The 16,892-nt window shown below is 41.1% G+C and overlaps 1 protein-coding gene across 2 annotated transcripts in view; it reads right to left on the bottom strand.

Moving 5' to 3' along the window:
* Wwp1 (WW domain containing E3 ubiquitin protein ligase 1) overlaps positions 1-16,196 on the bottom strand; it is a 90,222-nt gene extending 74,026 nt beyond the window's left edge. For both annotated transcript variants that reach the window (XM_021160469.2, XM_021160472.2), the window contains exon 1: positions 16,048-16,196. The gene's annotated coding sequence lies outside the window, so the exon portion shown is untranslated. The remainder of the gene's footprint in view (positions 1-16,047) is intronic.
* Between the last annotated feature and the right edge of the window lie 696 nt (positions 16,197-16,892).

Here is a 16,892-nt window from a genome sequence, read left to right as displayed (position 1 = left end):
TCAGGAATTCAAGGCCCATACCTAAACATAAAAGCAATACATAGCAAACCAACAGCCAATATCAAATTAAATGGAGAGATACTTGAAGCAATCCCACTGAAATCAGGGACACAGATGCCCACTCTCTCTGTATCTATTCAATATAGTACTCAAAGTTCTAGCTACAGCAATAAGACAACAAAAGGAAATCAAGGGGATACAAATTTGCAAAGAAGTCAAGGTATCACTATTTGCAGATGATAAGCAGCCCCAAAAATTTTACCAGAGAACTTCTTTAGCTGATAACTTCAGCAAAGTGGCTGGATTTAAAATTAACTCAAATAAATCAGTAGCCTTCCTTTATAGAAATGATAAATGGGCTGACAAAGAAAATAGGGAAACTACACCCTTTACAACAGTCACAAATGATATAAACTATCTTGGGGTAAACTCTAACCAAGTAAGTGAAAGATGTATATGACAAGAACTTCAAGTCTCTCAAAGAAATCAACGAAAACCTCAAACAATGGAGAGATCTCCCATGCTCATGGATTGGTAGAATTAACATAGTAAAAATGGCCATCCTACCAAAAGCAATCTATAAATTCAACGCAATCCCCATCAAAATCCCAAACACAATTCTTCAAAGACATAGAAAAAGCAATTCTCAAATTAATCTAGAAAAAAACAAAAAACCCAGGATAGCAAAAATAACCCTTAACAATAAAAGAACAGGTGGGGGGGAATCACCATCCCTGACCTCAAGCTCTACTACAGAGCAATACTAATAAATACTGCATGGTATTGGTACAGAGACAGACATGTTGATCAATGGAATAGAATTGAAAACCCAGAAATAAAACCACACACTTACTGACACTTGATCTTTGACAAAGAAGCCAAAAATATACAGTGGGAAAAAGAAAGCATCTGCAATAAATGGTGCTGGTCTAACTGCAGTCTTGATGTAGAAAAATGAAAATAGATCCATATTTGTCACCCTGCACAAAGCTCAAGTCCAAGTGGGTCAAGGACCTCAATACAAAACCGGATACACTGAATCTAATAGAAGGGAAAGTGAGGAAGAGCCTTGAACTCATTGGCACAGGGGGAAATTTCCTAAACAGAACTCCCATGGCTCAGGCGCTAAGATCAAGAACTGATAAATGAGACCTCATGAAACTGGAAAGCTTCTGTAAGGAAAAGGGCACCTACAGATTAGGGAAAAAAATCACTAACCCCACATCCAATAAAGGGCTAATATCCAAAATACATAAAGAACTCAAGAAGCTAACCACCAAAAAAACCAAACAACCCAATTAAAAAAAAAAAAAAAGCAGGTATAAAACTAAACAGAATTCATAACAGAGGCATCTCCAATAGCTGAGAAGCACCTAAAGAAATGTTCAAAATCCTTAGTGATCAGGGAAATGCAAACCAAAACGACCCGGAGATTCCACCTTACACCAAAGAAAGGCTAAGATCAAAACCTCAGGTGTCAGTACATGTTGGAGAGGATGTGGAGAAAGAGGAACACTCCTCCATTGCTGGTGGGATTGCAAGCTGGTTCCACCACTTTGGAAATCATTTCGGATCCTTCAGAAAACTGAAAATAGATATACCTGAAGAACCAGCTACACCACTCTTGAGCATATACCCAAAAGATGTCCCATCATGTCACAGGGGCACATCTTCCACTACGTTCATAATGGCCTTATTTGTGATAGACAGAAGCTGGAAACAACCCAACTTCAACAGAAGAAGAATGGATACAGAAAATGTGGTTAATTCATACAATGGAATACTACTCTGCTATTAAGAACAAGGACATCATGAGTTTTGCTGGCAAATGGATGGAACTAGAAAATATTATCCTGAGTGAAGTAACTTAGACCCAAAGGACATGCATGGTATATACTCACTAATAAGTGGATATTAGCCACAAAAAAAAAAAAAAAAAGTGCAGAATACCCAGAATACAATCCACAGAACTTAAGAAGGTTAACATGCTGAAGAGCCCAAGTGAGGACACCTCAATCCCACCTAGGAGGGAGAAGAAAGCAATTACAGGGGGCAGAGGGAGGGAGGGAGGGATCTGAGTGGGAAGGGGGACAGGAAGGGGGAAAGGGGAACGTGATTAGGTATTGGTGTGTGACGACCAGCAGGAAGAATGGAAACAGGCAACCTGGGGAGGCAGGAGGTGAGGGGACCCTTAGCCTGTGTCAAGTTGACACACAAAACCAGCCAGCACAGATGTGGAACAGTCAGAGGTGGGGCAGAATAAAGACTGGACTATAAAAAAATAATTAAAGAACTAAGAAAAAAAAAAAAGAATGCAGGTGAAGCAGCAGTTTGTAGTTTGAGACTCGCATTTGCCACAGTTTAGTCAGTTGTAAAGAGCATGGCTTCTTCCGGGTTTCAGATGTGACAGTGTGACTGTCCATCACAGAACTGAGACAATGCTAGGTAATGTTGGGTGGGAAAGTCCTGCTCAAATGAACCACTGCTCCATGGCATGCAATTTTGTATTTGTATTATTATATTACATTTACCACGCTGGTTCTACAAGTTGGAATTTCACATTCTTTTTTAGGATGTACACTTCTTCAGTCTGTTTCTATTTACTTCACTAGACCCCAGCATGCTGTCTTGCTCACTTGCACGAATGAGCTCATAGCTCACCGTTTTTTCTAAACACTATAAGGATAAAGACATTTTTCATCTTCCTCTCAGCTTTATTAAGCTATATTTGCCATGTAAGAATTATGTGCTTTTGCAATGTATATATGGCATTATGATGCATGAAATCTTTGAAAAAATAATTAAATCAAATTAATTCTCAAAAATGTAAACTATAGAACATGATTGAACTTAAAGCAAGAATGTTAACTTCTACATAGAAAGATAATTTCTAAAAAGATAGTGCTAGGTATTTTAATAACTTTATAATCAAGATGGCAGGAAGGTAACTTGGCTAGCACAGGACCATCCGTCCACACTTTAGTCTTCCATCCTTAGAAACTTCTCAGTTGTGTGGAAACGGGGACAGTCAATAGTCTTCGTGCCCAGTGTAATGAGTCTATCTGCTCTTAGCTCTTCTCATGGTGTAAACTAACAGAATTCTGCGACAAGGCAGTTTCCTACTTACCTGACTCTTAAAACTGTAGAAAGAAAACCAGATCAGTTATACAGAATAAAGCGGGGGACAAGATCACATCACAGGGACTACATAAGAGAGACAGGGAGAAAAGAAACACCCAACCTCTCTCTTAGCTCCCAGAAACATTTTAAGAAACTCTAAGTCCTCGCTTTACTCCTAAAGATCCCGATTCTACACAAGCTTCCTAATGTTCAGACCCCCTGTTGTTCCCACCCCAGGCTCTCATGTCCATGGTGTGTCCCCTTGTCGCTGTAAGGCCTTCAGAGCCACACCAATACCTCACCAACTAGTGGCTTGCCAGCTCACAACCTTTTTGCACAAATGACCCTCATCCTAATCTGATGGGCCCTTCTCTGCCCACAGCCCAGCAGAATCTGTCTCTCTCCCTTAGAACCTGCCCACTCTTCTTCTCAGGGATGCACCTCTGAGTCTTCGTTGTCTAGGGATATTAGCAGCAGTACCATTGCGCTTTTACTTGCATGCACTCTACCCCTGGACTACATTTCTGGCTGTCCTTTAGATGACTTTTGTATTGTAGTGTTGTTGTTGCTGTTGTTGTTGTTGCTATTGTTGTTTTGGTTTGGTTTTTGTTGTTTTTTTGTCTTTTTCCTTTCTTCAATCCCATCATCAGAATGGCCATGTGCAGGTGTGCCACCCTCCCCTAGTTGCCCCAATTTAGTTAAAAGAATCACTTGAGCCCAGGAGTTCAAGTTCAACCTGGGCAAAATGAGACATTAAAATTATTATCATAATTTTTTATACAGTATACAAACTAATCCCCAAAAAACCTCCTCTAAGAGTCATCAGTTTAGAAAGTACTATTTTACATTAAAATAAATTTAAAATCCTGATTAAATAGCTGAGACGGGGTACTTAAATAAGAAATGGATGACAGAACACAGAGTTTTTTAAGCTTAAAATTACTTCACTGAAAATGTGACTTATCTCATAAAACAAGGAATATTAGTAAACCACCCATTACTGTACCAATTTAACTCATAGCTCTTTCATTTTATCCCATTATTTTCCTCAATCACACTTTTAATTTTTTACTTCACAGCTCCATTTACAAAAGTTGCCAAATAAAGAGGTCTGGTGGAATCCTTGGCATCAAGGCACTGAATATTTAATTTATGCTCAGTTTGAAAACTCTGAAAACAATATTCTAGAACACCACAAGATGGTGATATTGCACCATAAACAGTTACTTTTTTTTTTTTTTTTTAACCAACTCAAAACAGTTTAGGTCCTTTCTAAGAAAGGACATAAAAAGTATGCATGCTTTGTTTACTAGAAAACACTAGTCAGTAAGAAAAATGTACTGAAACTTAGCAGCAACCCTACAGCTTTTAGCCCAAAGGAGTGTTTTTAAAACCATTGACTAATAAAAACCCAGAGCTGGTGGCTATACCTATGCTGACTTCCTCCGCCGACCAACGCTACCTTAGCATCACCATAAAAATGGTCAATTCAGCATATTTTTACTAAATATGCCTAACAATTTCTCCTATACTTAATTAAAGAAGTGATTCCTATTTTTTCCTTCTTTCTTTTGTTTTGTTTTGTTTTTTGTTTGTTTGTTTGTTTTTGACAGGGTCTCAAGCTCGAGCTGGCCCCAAACTCAGCAATCTTCCTCCTACTTCATCCTCCAGAGTATTGGGGTCACGAGTGTGAGCAAGCACACCCATGCCCAGCTCAAATCCCCCCCCCTTTTTTTTGTCTTAAAAACCCTGATGATAAGTTTCAGTTATACCAACGAGAGATTGCACCTGGATGGTGTTCCGCGCTGGAAGCTAGGTACTTTCCCTAATGTGTTATTTCTCAATATCTTATAATATGCAATTTTGTTTTCAGAATGGTTAAAAACTAACTTTAAAGCAAAAGCACCTTTGGTAATTTATTTCTTGCCTTATAGTACATGTAGAAATTAGATTTCCCACTCAAATGCTACATGGTATCAATTTTTTAAAAAATGCTATTCAAGACTTAACACATCAAAACTTTAGTTCAAACTCTGAGACTGAATTACAGTCTAAATACCATCATCCTTGGGCACTGGTGGGGAAATACGTACACCCACAGATGTGGTGTCCACTAAATGCAATGGGACAATATCTGTATATAATTACACACATCCTACCATACACTCTAGTCACTTGTAGATTTCCTATAAAATACCATGGAAATCCTATGTAAAATACTTGTTATATGCATTGTTCTGGAAATAAGTGATCAGGGAGGATCATGAATATGTTCAATACACTAAGAACTTTTTCTCAAATATTTTCAATGCAAGGTTGCTTGACACTGTAAGTTCAGGACCTATAAATACGGAGGGCTGACTGCATTTGCTGCATCATGAAGCAGCAAAATGCATGGTCATGAGCACTTGGAGCTGAAAAGGAGCTTATAGGTAGGCAAACAGATACAGCCACCAAGCCCACCCGTGCTGACTAGGTTAGTACTCTCCCACTGTGCAAAGGAACCTCAGCTATCAACACCAAAACTATTCGATTATTTCTAAATGTGTTACAAATTCTAATTTACCACAATTTGCACAGCCATGATCACAACTTACCACAAAACTCACAGCCTAACCTTGAATTCCCAAGTGACATTTTCTTAGTTTCAGAAAAAGCATGTTGTGGGAAGCTAACACAGAGAATAGTTTTCAATTCAGACATACCTGAGTCCAACCTCTGCTCTCCTATTTGTATATATTTAACCTCAGTTTGTTTTATCTGAAAAATGAGGTTACCAAAGGCAAACAAGGGAAAAGGCAAAACACTGCTAACACCAACCCTAGTTAAGTGGAAGAAGAAGAAGAAACTCTTGCTGGAATCAAGAATACAGGAAATGCCTAGGAGGTAGAAGAAGTGAGATCAAGGCTAGCCTGGACTATAGAGCAAACCCTGTTTGAAAACAAACAACAAAATACAAACAAAGCAATCTTAGGTAAGTAAGAGCTAGTCAAATAACAGACAGGCAAATTATCTATTAATTATAAATACTCTCCTTGAGAGTTTTTAAACACACAGTAATATATAACTTCTCACTAAATAATCTTCAGCCTTCGAGAAAATTAGACAATTATATAACCAATTAAGAAGTTAAAAATATGTTCCTGGAAATAATGTAATCTTTACTAAGCTTCAAATATAGCAAAAATACAATGCATTATGCATACGTCATAAGAACTGACAGTCCCTCTTCCTTGCTTGTCAGAACGTATTCAGTAGTAAAGTCTGGCTGCTGCTTGTCACTGCCTAGTCATGCTTCCCAGTTTGCTGAGGCTCAGGTGCTGCCTCAGACCTTCACTGCAATTTTACATAAACAGAATGCACCTGCTTGATCAATTGCTTGCATGCTGTGGGGAGGGGGAGTGCATACATATGAGTGTGTAGCATGTGCATGTATGTCTATGTGTACACCCTTGGCCAGAGGGCATTGGTTGTCACTCTCTATAGTGCCTCTGCCTTAGTCTCTTTGCTGTTTCCAACTAGGCAGGTAGACATAGAGCTGCAGAGTCCTTCTGCTTCCACCACGCCCACCCCACACACCTAACACTGGGGGTTAGAGACGCGGACCAGTGGGCAGGCCTTTCTATAGGGTGCTTGGGATCTAAGTCAATGTCTCCTTGCTGCACAGCTAAGCTCTCACCTAAGGAATGGTCTACCAGCTTATCTTCTGAAACTAAATGATGAAACAGATTGAATCAGTGAATGAAAATATAGTACAAACATTCAGTGCGTGCTAAATGTCAGGCTTAAGTCAGCATATATTTCTATAAATCGGATGCTATTATTCTCACTTTCATATGAACAGCTAACAGACACAGTTAGATAAAACTCCCTAAGTCAGGTTTACAGATGCACTGTCACGAGTAAAATGAGTACCAGGACTCAAATCACGATTTGTAGTCCTTTCTATAAGGTCTGGGCTTTTATTAGGTCACACTTTAAATAAAAATCTAGATTACAAAGAAATTGTAAAATGTCAAGTTACCAAATTTTTCAACCCAGAAAAATAAATTTCCAAATATAATGTGTACCATGCATTCTGCATATTTCACACGTCACAGGACAAAAAGAAACGGTCTATTGTCATCTCCTTTTCCTCAGTGAAACACAGTAACAATGGGCTCCTCACTTCAGCTTACAAGGCAGCAGGGCTCCATTTGTTTTCCACCACGATGGGTATTTTCAGTAACCTCAACCATACCTTTGGTTTTTCCAGGAACTGCCCCCACTGTAAAAGTCTGTTGTTACAATATAAGATCTGACTGGAGCTGGAGATATGGTTCAGTAGTAAGAGTACTGGCTGCCCTTACAGAGGACCCAGGTTCAGTTCCTAGCACCCACATGGTAGCTCACAGTCCTCTGTACCTCAGTTCCAGGGGATCTGACATTCTCTTCTGGTTTCTGTGGACACCAGGCACACATGGTATACACACATTCATGAAAGCAAAACACCCATTCACACAAAAAGGTAGATAAATTTTTAATTTTTTTTTCAAGTCTACCAGGTGTCGTAGTGCATACCTTTATTCTCAATGCTAGCAAAGGAAAGGCAGGCAGGTCTCTGAGTTTGAGGCCAGCCTGGTCTACAGTGAATTCCATGACAGCCAGAACTACATAGTGAGAACCTCACTCCAAAAGCAAACAAACAGAATTGTTTTTAAATCTGATTGAATTCTGTTGGTCACAGAACTAAAGAACATTTAAGTGACAGAGAAGCACGCAGTCATCACCAGAGAGTAAAAAAGAGTTTGAAGTTTTCCATTTTCATTGCCTTGAAACTTAAACCCTTTTTCATGATTTTCTTCCCAAGTTAATGTCCTTATGCTAAGCAATGGCTTTTTCCCAAAAGACATACCACGCCCACAGTTAACCTACTTTCTATCCAAAAGCACAAATTTCAATTTTGACACACTTCAATCAATGTATCTATTTCTGAGTTGCCTTGTCTAAGCTAAGTAAAAGGCAGTAAGACTATCTAACAAATCATTATAATATCTAATTTAACTCTTTCAAGATTACATTTAGAAGAAAGAAGAAGAAATATCTTCAGTCAAAGGAATTCTTTGGTAGAATGATGTTTTCAACGTGGAAGCCAGGACCATTTTACTTGCCTGCTTAGGGCTATAAGCCCCGCATGTTAGCTTTCTGTAGTGTGTTTGTATCATGTCTTTGACAACTATCTGAAGCCTTTTAAAACAACCGGAAGGCTCAGATGTAAGCTCTTTTTATTTTGACTTTTTCCATGGGTAGAAAGGAACATCTTACCTAGAAAAACAGTCACATTAGGGTCCCAAATTAGAGAGTCAGTCTCTGTCAACAGTTAAGGCGCCCAACCAACCTTCTCAAGACAATATCCTAGACCCTGGGAGACAGGACTAATTTAAATGCTTAGGAAACATCCCCTGACTGTTACACAGAGACTACATCTTGACCAACTAGTCCATACTGCATTAACCTAATGATGACGTTAACAAGTCGTGGCCCTAGGCTTTTAAAGACTGCGAGAAGGGAGCAATCCACTTTGCCCCTGTCTTTGTGGCTGATTTGTTGTTTGCTTGTCTTTTTTTTTTTTTCTTGATATGTATATGGCAATATATACATCTACATATCACACGCTGGCCTCAAACTGGAAATCCTCCTGCCTTGGCCTCGGAGTACATCACCATGTTTGGCATACTTGTCTACATCTACAGAAAAGAAAATCTTACAAAAAGAAGGCTCACTTCCCTAATTCACCCACCCTGACTTAGCACATACAAAGAGCAGTGCATATTGGCAAGTTAGGACGGATTTATGGCCAAGGTATCCTGCTTCAAGTCAGGACTCAACTATTTGCTTCCACCCACATTAATAATTATAAGCGTACCAAACAGCTATCCAAAGAACCTGTTTTCTTTAGTTAAACAAAGCTACAATACCTGCACTTCTGTTAGTGCTGGGACAGTTTTTAACTATCCAAGTAATTAAGGGGCAGGAAGAATGCCAAGAAACACCACCCATCTCTACTGACTCCAGCCTCAATCGTATTTCTCAGCACACTCAATCACCAAACTCCTTCAACATACTTTTTTTTTCCAGAAACATGCAAGTTTATTTGCTGTAGGCTGTAGGGACTGGATTTTGAGGATGATTGTTGAAATGCATTACCTCACTAATCTACAAAAATACAAAGTAATAAAAACTAAACCTTCATCTCAGTCAATCATGCCATTACTTAGTAGCTAATCTGAACAATGCAGAAAGATACTAGGAAACTGAGACAAAGTGCCTGGAGGATTGAAATAATGAGAAAAACCCGGCCAGCTACTGATTACTCACTTGTATGGGGAAGAAAGGGATCTACTCCTTCAGGAGCCTCCAGAGACTCTAGGATTCTTATAGAGTATTTTCTCCACTATAAAGGCATCCCTCAAATAGTCACACTTTTTAAAAAAGAATATATACATATATATATATACATATATATATATATGTATATATATATATTAGATGTTTACAGACACACCAGAAGAGGGCATCAGATCCCATTACAGATGGTTGTGAGCCACCATGTGGTTGCTGGAAACTGAACTCAGGACCTCCGGAAGAGCAGTCAGTGCTCTTAACCATTGAGCCATCTCTTCAGCCCCAACTATTTCAAGATATTTAAAAAAAAAAAATCTGTGAGGTGCACATGGCTCAAGAATGGTCAAGCAACTCTGCTTCTTTGAGTCTCACATTTAATCACAAGGTGTGACAGGATAGGTCTCTGCTCACCATAGATCACTAGAGAGTAAGCATGGGGTAATGTCCAACCAACACATGAAACTGGTTAATCAAACTGAATCCATGTGGAGTCATGGGGTACATTCTTTCTTAAACCCCAATATTCTCAAAAAGATTTAGTCAGTCCTCCATGCTACCCTAGCATGTCAGATCTAACTGTAGAGCATCCTGCTTCTATGAAGCCCAGTCCTCATGTATGCTATACAATGTTCACACAGACTGTGCTACATTGCAACCTCTATTAGTTACTTTTCTCAGGAAAAAATACCTGAGAAAAGCAATGTAGGGAGAGAAGTGTCAGTTTGGGGTACCCCTTCACAGCAGAGATCAGGACAGCAGGAGCATGCACCAGCTGGTCACACTGCACGGGAAGTCAGGAGACGAAGAGCCTAGCTCCCTTTGTCCTTTTCAGTCAGTCCCCAACTCCAGACCCTGAGATGTGCTGCACACATTCAAAGTCTTCACTCTACAGTTAAGCCTTTCTAGAACAAGGTCAGACACACCCAAAGGTGTGATTCTAGATTAGCACACATCTTTTACATTTCTAACCAACAACAGAACCAACTGCTCCATTCGACTTGTGCAGTAAGCCAAAGGTACTGTCATTCGCACTTTAGACTCAACTCTCTCTCTGCCAGGTCCAGCTCAAAGTTTTGATTGTGGAAGGGAGTAAGCAGCCCTTCCAAGCTTCAGCTTCTAGTCTTTACATAACTGATGCCGTTCTTATGTAAACCCTGTCATCATCCATTACAAGGTAGCCCCAAATGGATCCAAGTGCTCCCTGTCCCATCCTGGGCCAAAACTGTGATTTCACCAGAACAAGACAGAACTGATTCTCTGCCAGTCCCAGGAACATGTCCTCCTGAAGAAGGCCTGCTTCCTTCAGCACTTGTACTCTTCAGAGTTCTAAACTACAAGGTAAAGCTCACAGCCCTGCTGCAAAGGCCACATGGAGATAAAGAACTACAAAGAGAGGAGAGGAGTGTTCACAGACCCAGCTGAAATGTCAACTGGCAATGAGGTACAAAGCCAGAAAGACCCCAGGAAGGACAACCTGAAAGCAAATAAGACAGCGGTTTTCAGTCACTTGTTGTTAGGGTGGATTGTTACAGAGCAATAGAAAGCTGAAACCACATGACTGGGTTCCTTGTACATCTGCATGACGTGCCCAAATACCCCAGGAAAAGAAGGGACATTCATTTTACTTTCCCAACATCAGCAGATAAAGTCTGTGTATTTCCTGATGCTAGTGACTCTATTGAGCTCTAAGTTCTAGAGAATAGGTTTCAGGTATATTGTCTCAAAACTGTGTCCCAGAAGCTAGCACAATGCCTGACATACAGTACCACACAGTGTATGCCTCACTTAAGAAATGTCAAGGCTAAACCCACATATGCTGTTCTTCACGGTAGCTTAGAAATTGTCTGACATATTACTTTAAAACCCCATATACCAAAGATGTTTAAATATGAATTCCAAGTGAACTAAGTGCCTTTAAACATGGAAGGGGTAATATCTAAAGTTGAGTATACAATGGTAAACATTATAAAATATCAAAAAATCACTTTGGAATAAGATTCTGACTTACATGTCTCCCCATGCACAAAATAAAATGAAAAATATAACTTTTCTAAGACTATGCTTTCATATATAAGATAATCAAACTTAATCTTCAAAACCAGAAATAAAAATCAACACATTTTCTAAAGTAAATTGACAAACATTTTACCAATGTTTCTTCAAGGGAGGATATCCATCTTTGTATGTTTGCTTTATCCTTGACTAGAGATTAACTATTTGGTGATAAAACATTTATAAATATACAAATTACCAACCAACAGCCACATCAAATGAAGTTACCATGTCAACACAAAGAAGGCAGCAACTACTTCATACAGGTAGTCCTCATACATCTTATAACTTCAAAGTCCCACTGTAGGTGCATGATCACAAGTTGGGTAAAAAATAGATAATGAATTAAGAACAAAAAATGTACGTTTTAGTTCTAATTCTAAATTGGGCTGCTAACTAGTCATACAGGACCCTTTACCTTTAAGGTGTCAGTGAACTACTAGATTAGAAGATGAAGGTTTCTCTCTTCGAACCTAATTCTCAAATGTCACAGGAATCATAGGATAAAGCAGAAAAGCTATCATAAAAAGAATGAAAAAGATTATGGTCATGCCATGAGCTATTCACCTCACTGCCAGCAAATTGAGGAAAATCCACATGTGTTCCTGCCAGGCATTCTTCCACATGTGTTGCTGACCAGCTCCTTGGACACCGTTTATAATGGGTAGTTTCCTGGGCTTTCCACTGCTCATTATAATTACATTATACTTTTATATAAAAAGTAAAACAATTCTGCCAGGTGGGCCAACACAGGTCATTGGTCCCACTTCCTGAGAGGCAAAGTAGATTTCTGTGAGTACAAGGTCCACACAGGGAGGTCTAGGCCAGCCAGGGTTGCAGAGTGAGACCCTGTCTCAAAAAAAAAAAAAAACAAAAAACAAAACCAAAAAAACAAAACAAAACAAAAAGTCCGATTTTAGTCCTTCCAATAATTATGAAGTCAAAGTTTCTATTATTAGAAAAGAAACCAAATAACAGGGGGACATCCCTTCTCCCAAAGAAACAAGCTTATATGAGTGCAGAGAAGTCAACCCTTTACTAACCAAACTATGCCTTAACTACCCTAGTGAGAATTAGCTACTTAATCCTTCCTAGGAAACTGACTGAAAACGAATGCTCATTTGACTCCTTCCGTCACATGCTGCCTCCTGTGTGAAGGACAGGCATTCCTAAAGCAGAGAGGACCAGAAAAGTCTAAGGTGCCCTTCAGGTTTCTTTCCCCACTGGTGGTGCCTCTGCCATCTCTTCCCTGATCCCCAACCTGGAGCCACACAGACAGTAATAATTAACATGTCTGACCTGATACTGCTATCTGACCTCCACCCACCCATAGCACCCCTCAGCTTCGCTACTTCTCAAATACACAAAAGGAAAGATGAGTGCAGAGGTTCCAATGAAGACCTAAGTGCCAGGAGCCACAAAACCTTAACTGGAAGGAGTCTCCTGGAACCACTAATTCTTAACTTAAAAGACATTAACTGTATCCAATCAACAGCAAATCAGTTGTGCTCTTCTCTCCATAGAAAAACGAAAACCACCAGATTCTATATGACCACGTGCAAGGAGCCTTGTAACAGATGAGCTAAACTCATGGGCAACTTTGTTCCGTGATATAACAACAAATTAAACGCAATATAATGGATAAAATTCTCTGAGAAGCGTGAGGCACAATACAGTGGGTTACTGTCTCTAGGTACTTCGACAGTGAGGGTTATTAACTTTCCAGTAATTCTAAAAGCTGTCCCGGGCACAGCAGACAGCCTATGGGTTTCATGTGAGAGCTTCAGGTAATTAATGGACTCCCCTAAAATCACATCCACAAAGCATGATTGCACATGACCTATTAATAGATTTCTTTAGTTTCTTTAGTAATCCCCCAAAGCCTATGAACATTATACAGGACTGCTAAAGATAACACTTCTATGCTACCATCACTTTCCCGATGGACATGGGTCAGAATCATTATTTTAACTTTTTAAAAACCAATTATTTCAGCTGGGCATAGTGGTACATGCCTAAATCCCAGCACTCAGAAGGCAGAGGCAGGTGGATCTCTGTGAGTTCGAGGCCAGCCTGGTATACACAGTGAGTTCCAAAACTGCCACAGCAGCACAGTAAGACCCCGACTTCTAAAAAAAAATAATTTGTGAAGGGAAGAGGATGTGTTTGTGTCACTGTGCAAGTATAAGGGTCAGAGGACAACAACTTTGGAGGGGAGATTACTTTTCTACCACGGGGGTTTTATGTTCTAGCGTAGGTCACCAGGATTGGCAGCAAACACCTTTACCCACTGAGTCATCTTGCCAATTATTTTAACTTTAACTTGATTGCCAAATTCTATCCTGCTTTCCTGTCCTTTCCACTTGGTCAGACCCCTGCTATCTGTAATGATGGAAATTCTGGGGTAATTTATGAATTTCCAGGTTCCTCCTACCTCAATTCATACTACACAATGCCACTAGATTAATTTTTCTAAAGTGTAAAATTGTTTCTAAACTCAACAGTCACCTGTGGGCCCCACACTGTCTAGTAACCTGAAATTCATCTGAATTTAATAATAACTCTTGGGCCAAGAGTGGTAGCGAACCCTTTAATTCTAAGGCTGGGAAGGCAGAGGGAGGTAGGTAGATCTCTGAGTTCAAGGCTAGCCTTATCCACAGGGCAAGCAAGTTCCAGAACAGTCACATCTACATAGCAAGACCTGTTCCAAAACAAAACTAAAGAAAGAAAAATCACCTTGTTACTGGTCTTGGATTTTATTTCAAGTTTTCTTACCCTATATCCGAAATCCTGCAGACTCCGACAAAACCCTCTTAGAGTCCCCTACATGAACTACCGTTCCCTGTTGACTTCTTGTCATCCTTCATGCCACCAACATCACCCTTCAGTCCAGCGTCCTCAAAATACAAAACCCCTTAACTCATGTGAGAAGTACCCTCTCTGAACTCGACTTGAAAGAATTTTATATATTTATGAAACATACACACACACACACACAAAGGTATTCTGGGCATGGTGGCATAGACCTATGACCTCAGAGGCAGGAAGATGGCAAGTTCAAGGCCAGACTGGGCTTTGTAGTGAGATCCTGCCATTTATTCACAGGGACATAAAAGGAGCATCGGTATATAACCCAACACACATACCTCCTCCATAGCCTGCAAAGACAGAAGCTGCTAACCATTTGATCTACACATACCTCCAAATACCTCACTGTCGTGCAGTTGATGCTTAATAATTGTGCAAGGATGTAACAGAAATTTCAGCCAACTCAAGAGATTACCATCTCTTTGAAGGCAAGAGACCTGATCAGCCATGCCCTGGGTTTCAAAAGTACAGTGTCTTAAAAGCAGCTCTACATTTTACGTGAAGAATTATTTGGAAATGTTAATAATCTATGTCTCAAAGAGCTAAGTCACATTTCTCAAGCATCTCAATTTCAACAGCTCCAACACTTGGACATTATCTAAAATGTTAACTAGTTATTTAAAAAATGGTAATTTTCAGTCAGCTTAAGTACATAGTTTTATGGCTCAAGGAAGTCAGAAAAATGAAAGAATGTCTTTTTTAAAAGGAGAGTTTTACTAGCAGTTACATACAGACTTGGTGAGACATGTTAAGTGGATTTATACATAAGCAAAAACTCTTACAGAAACCTACAGACAACTGTGAACAGGGTATTTCATCAGGGGGAAAAAACACCAAATGGGGAGTGGGAAGATAACTCTGGCATTTTTTTCCCATAACTCTAAGTAGCGGCATTTTAAGAGTAGAAATTCAATGTTATGCACACAAAAAGATGAAACATTAACAGGGAAAAAACAGACATTTGTGAAATATTTTATGGTGGAAGAGTAAAATATTTCAAAAGCATAATAGATACACCTTCTTTTTGGTAATAATGAAGAGGAATCGCTTTGAGCAAAGGAACTTACAACTCCAAACCGATGAGTAGAGAGCCATACAGCCCTAAGCCACAAACTGATCATTTAAGGACTGTAAAGGCTAAAGGCGACGGGCAAAGTACCAAATCCTAACAATACTAAATTTTAAAAGAAGATTTAAAGGAAAAGGGCCCAAATCACGAGATGAGGATTAGAAAATTTTGCAAGGTCACTTGAACCTACCAGGTCACCAAAGGTGGAGATTGAGATTGTTGGTGAGAGGAGGTGCGGAGTCAGTGAAAAAAAAAAAAAAAAAAAAAAAAAAGCTGAATGCTCAAAACGTGTCAGAAAAGGACGTTCTGAGGCTGGCGTCCCGGCTCGCGCCGGTGGGATCCGGGTGAAAGTCAGGGCAGCAGTTCTGAGGCGGGGAAGCTGGGACGCCAGCAAGCCGCCGGTCAGGAGGCTGAGCACTGCAGTCACCGAGCCACTTCGCCGGGCTCCGGTGTCACCCGCACAGGCCGGTGCCAGGGCCAGCTCGGGGCAAGCCCGGCGACCCCACCCCAGCGAACTCCGGCCCGGCCGCCCTCCAGAGCCCCGCTGTACTTACCCGCGCAAAGCTGCGGCTCCCGGGGCCCGCAGCCACCGCGGCGGCGCCTCCTCAGCCCTCCGCGCCCAAGATCGCCATCTCGCAGCAGGCGTCGGCCGGGCAGCTCAGGCCGCCCGCAGCCACTCGGATCCCGCACGCCAAGCGCGCCGACACCCGGCCCTCCCCCCACCCACCCCGGCCTACACCTCCCTTCCTCGGGAGCGCGCAGCGTGCTCGCGACGCCGCTGCCGCGCACGGGCGCGCCTCCCCGCCGGGGCCGCTCTGAGCCTCCGGTCCAGACCGGGAATCCAGCTGCCCTCGAGCATGCGCAGCGAGCGCGCGCCCAGCCCGCCTCGGGGCGACTCCGCTCCTCCGGGTCTTCCAGGCGGTCCGGCGGAGAGGCACGCCAACCAATAGGGGAGAGGGGGTGGAACCAGAGCCGGAAAGGGGGCGGGGCAGCCGCCGGGAAGCCGGTGGTGACTTGTGAACAACCGCTACCTGGTCTGTTCAGTCAGCTGCAGAGCTTCCTGCATAACCTCAGGGAAGACCCTCCAGGCATGTCCGTGCTTTCGCAGCCAAAGTAGGCTGCGAAGGAAAACCCCTTGACTTCGCTTTAATATTTGATTTAGGGTCCATTAGTAATGGTAGTCACATTGTGTTGGTAATGAAATTGTCCCCTTCTCTTGGCACCGCAGTGGCCCAGTGACAAAGCTACTACTGATTGAGCAAGTGCATATATCCCTTTTCGTACAGTTAATGGACACAGTAATTCTGAAAGGTAGCTGTCTCTTGACTCTATGACACAATGAGTCAACTGGTTTACAAAGGGCTGTTGGTAATTTACATTGCGAGAAAGGTCACACTGC

Source organism: Mus caroli, unplaced genomic scaffold, assembly GCF_978045245.1.
Source record: "Mus caroli unplaced genomic scaffold, Mus_caroli_1 scaffold_6, whole genome shotgun sequence".
Lineage (NCBI taxonomy): Eukaryota > Metazoa > Chordata > Mammalia > Rodentia > Muridae > Mus > Mus caroli.
The sequence above is the reverse complement of the archived record's forward strand: the minus strand, read 5'-3'. Positions and strand labels throughout refer to the sequence as shown.